The 4,278-nt window shown below is 46.7% G+C and overlaps 1 non-coding gene across 1 annotated transcript; it reads left to right on the forward strand.

Annotated features, from left to right (window-relative positions):
• The first annotated feature begins 2,095 nt into the window (after nucleotides 1-2,095).
• On the forward strand, nucleotides 2,096-2,167 carry TRNAE-UUC (transfer RNA glutamic acid (anticodon UUC)). Its single transcript has one exon. It is a non-coding gene; the product is annotated as a tRNA-Glu (tRNA).
• The last annotated feature ends 2,111 nt before the right edge of the window (nucleotides 2,168-4,278 follow it).

The raw sequence follows: 4,278 nt of genomic DNA on the forward strand, positions 1-4,278 counted from the left end.
ACCGCAACTACTGAGCCCATGTTCTAGAGCCCAAGAGCAGCAATTACTGAGCACTGGGCACCTCGAGCCTATGCTCCACAACGAGAAGCCACTGCAGTGAGAAGCCCATGTATCACGACACAGAGTAGTCCCCGCCGGTTGCAGCTAGAGAAAGCCCAAGCAGAGAGCAATGAAGACCCAGTGCAGCCAAAAATAAATAATTAATTATTTTAAAAAATCTATTAGACATTCAACAAAACAAGAAACTGTGATCTGTAATGAAGAGAAAGATCAGTCAATCTAAAGATAGCCACAAATGACTCAAACGTTGAAATTAGCAAAAAGTTGAAATGGATGAATTTATCAGAGTCTACAGAAGATCTGCATAGTGACTGAAGAGATGGGAAATTTCAGAGAGTTGGAAACTATGAAAGAAAAACCAAGTTGAAATCCCCAAAGTGAAAATACCATATCTGCAGTCAAAAATGCTTTGGGTGTGATTAAGTTGGATATAACCAAGGAAATGATCAGTGAATGTAAAAACAGATCAGTAGATGGAAGTTGCTTGGTGGCCTAATGGTTAGGATTGAGGGCGTTCACTGCTGTGGCCCGCCCGGGTTTAATCTCTGGCAGGGGAACTGAAATCCTGAAAGCTGCAAAGTGTTGGGGGGCGGGTCGGCGGGGGGAAACAGATCAGTGGATATGGTCTCAACAGGAAGAATGAAAGATCGATAATCAAAAAGGAAAAAAAAAAAAAGGAAAGAAAAACCAATTAATGCCCAAAGGGCAATACAATAATCTTTGGAGTTGTCTTTTTCTTTTAAAATTTATTTTATTTTGGGCTGCTCTGGTCTTCTTCGCCGCTTTCTCTAACTGCGGCTTGTGGGGGCTGCTCTACAGCTGCGGTGCGCAGGTTTCTCGTGGCAGTGCCTTCTGCTGCTGAGTTGGCGAGCTTCAGTAGTTACAGCACGTGGACTCAGCTGTTCTGGCTCCCCGGCTCTGAAACACAGGCTCAGTAGCTGTGGCTCCCGGGCTTAGTTTCCCAGGGGTGAAAGAGACGCCTGCCAATGCAGGAAGACCTGAGACCCGGGTTCCATCCCTGGGTCGGGAAGATCCCCTGGAGGAGGAAATGGCAACCCACTCCAGTATTCTTGCCTGGGAAATCCCATGGACAGAGGAGCCGGGCGGGCTACAGTCCCATGGGGTCACAAAGAGTCAGAAACGACTGAAGCGATTTAGCACGCACACACAGGTTTAGCTGCTCCTCGGCGTGTGGGATCTTCAGAGATTAGGGATCAAACCCGTGTCTCCTGCATTGGCAGGAGGATTCTTTACCACTGAGCTGCAATGGGAGCCCTGGAATTATTTTTTCTAGTAAAAAAAAAAAAATGTTTGTATTGCTATTGGACAGAACAGCGTGGAGTTTCCGTGGTGGCTCAGATGATAAAGTGTTTGCTCGCAATGCGGGAGACCCAGGTTCGATCCCTGGGTTAAGATTACCTTGAGAAGGAAATGGTAACCCACTCCAGTATTCTTGCCTGAAGTTCCACGGACAGAGGGGCCTGGTGGGCTACAGTCTATGGGGTGGCAAAAAGTCTAGCTCGACTGAGTGACTCCACTTTCTTTCTTTCTGGACAGAAAGCATTTGGGTTAATCTCGTTACCCAAAAGCTTGGCCTCTCTGCACACCCTTGCCGAATCAAATCCCAGAGACAAGAGTTTTGGGTGAAGCAGAAAATAACTTTATTGCTTTGCCGGGGGAAGGGAGACACACACGGGGCTTTTGCCTCGAAAACCTGTGTGTCTCAAATCCAGAGAACATAATGATGGCTTTTATAACAGTGGGTCAAATGTAGGGTCTTTGAAGGAAATGACAACCGACTCCAGTACTCTTGCCTAAAGAATCCCATGGACAGAGGACCCTGGCCGGCTACAGTCCATGGTGTCGCAAGAGTTGGACGCGCCTTAGTGACTAAACCACCACTTGACAAGATTGGGTGTGAAACTGCTTGCACTCCCTTAACCTCCAGTCGGGTGGTTCCTCTCCTGAACTTGAACGGCTCTGGTCCCTTTCATCTTGTCTCAGGTAGTTTCTTGGCCGCCCTTCCTTCGTCTTTTCCCACATGGTCTAGCGGTTAGGATTCCTGGTTTTCACCCAGGCGGCCCGGGTTCGACTCCCGGTGTGGGAAAAAGAGAGCTTTTGGGTTTCCCGTGTGGCGCTAGTGTAAAGAATCTTGTCAATGCAAAAAACAGTAAGAGACTCCGTATACTTTACGCCTGAGTCACCAAGGAAGCCCCTAATCAGTAACTATGCAAATCAGCCCTTTCTAAATCAAGGAGGGTGCTGAACGCAGGAGTCTTGCCTACGAGAAAAGGGAATCAGATCTCCATGCCTAGAATCTAATTCACAGCTTCCCTCTAGGAAAAACAAAAAAAAATTTTTTTGAGAACATGTTGTCTACTAAAAAGATGCAGAGGGTGAGAGTTAAGTTTTATTTGGGGCAGAATGAGAACTGCAGCCTGGGAGACCGCAGCACCTCAGATAGCTCTGAGGAACTATTCCAAAGAGGCAGTGGGGGAAGGTCAACATATAAGATGTTGGTGAAGGGGGAGTTCAGTGCAATCAAGCGCCTTACAAAAGGTTTTCTACTAGTCAAGAGGAGCTGGTATTACCATGAAGGGATTTAGTACTTTACTAGATATGAGGAGATACAAGGATTGAGATCATGAAATCAGTTTCTGAAAACAATGGCAGATTTTCTTTTCTTGAGCTCCCAAATCACTGCAGACAGTGACTGCACCCATGAAATTAAAAGACCGTTGCTCCTTGGAAGGAAAGCTATGACAAACTTAGACAGCATATTGGAAAGCAGAGACCTCACCTTGACAACAAAGGTCTGTATAGTCAAAGCTGTGGTTTTTCCAGTAGTCATGTATGGATGTGAGAGTTGGACTATAAAGAAAGCTGAGCGCCTAAGAATTGATGCTTTCAAACTGTGGTGCTGGAGAAGACTCTTGAGAGTCCCTTGGACAGCAAGGAGATCAAACCAGTTAATCCTAAGGGATATCAACCCTGAATATTCATTGGAAGGACTGATGCTGAAGCTGAAGCTCCAATATTTTGGCCACCTGGTGCGAAGAACTGATTCATTGGAAAAGACCCTGATGCTGGGAAAGATTGAGGGCAGGAGGAGAAGGAGGCAACAGAGGATGAGATGGTTGGATGGCATCACAGACTTAATGGACATGAGTTTGAGTGAACGCCGGGAGATAGTGAAGGACAGGGAGGCCTGGCCTGCTGCAGTCCCTGGGGTCACAAAGAGCTGGACACAAGTTAGCAACTGAACAACAAAGACCTGTTCCACCAGTTTCCCTAGAACACAGAATGCCTCACTCTCCACCCTAAACTGCCTTCAGGGCATGTCAAAGGTCAACAACTGCAGCAGCACAGTATCCAGTCCCCACAGAGTCAGATGACAAATGGCCTTGTTGCTGTTCAGTCGTTGACAAACACTTTTGGCAGCTACCAGTTTGTAGTTGACAATGTTAAATCTGGAGAAAGACATGACAACCCACTCCAGTATTCTTGCCTGGGAAATCCAATGGACAGAGGAGCCTGGGAGGGCCCATGGGGTCACAAAGAATCAGACATGACTGAGCAACTGAGCACGCAGTTTAAAGCAATTTGCTGATGAATTTTAATGGGATCAAGACATTCTGGAAACTAGTTCCTTGTTGTTCAGTCATTCAGTCGTGTCCGACTCTGCAACCTCATGGACTGCAGCACGCCAGGCTTTACTGTTCTTCACAATCTCCCCAAGCCTGATCAAACTCATGTCCATTGAGTCGCTGATGCCATCCAACTATCTCGTCCTCTGTCATCCCCTTCTCCTGCCTTCTATTTTTCCCAGCATCAGGGTCTTTTACAACGAATCAGCTCTTCGCATCAGGGAGCCAAAGTACTGGAGCTTCAGCTTCAGCATCAGTCCTTCCCATGAATATTCAGGGTTGATTTCCTTTAGAATTGACTGGTTGGATCTCCTTGCTGTCCAAGGGACTCTCAAGAGTCTTCTCCAATGCCATATTTCAAAAGCATCAATCCTTTGGCGCTCACACCAGGGAAGCCTGGTGTGCTACAGTCCATGGGGTCGCAAAGAGTCAGACACAGCTGAGGGACCTCCTTTATGGTCAACTCTCACATCCATACATGACCACTGGAAAAACCTTAGCTTTGACTATGCAGACATTTGTTGGCAAAGTAATGTCTCTGTTTTTTTAATGTGCTGTCTAGGTTGGTCAT

This window comes from Moschus berezovskii, chromosome 2, assembly GCF_049115385.1.
Source record: "Moschus berezovskii isolate FMDL1 chromosome 2, NW_MosBer_1.0, whole genome shotgun sequence".
NCBI lineage: Eukaryota > Metazoa > Chordata > Mammalia > Artiodactyla > Moschidae > Moschus > Moschus berezovskii.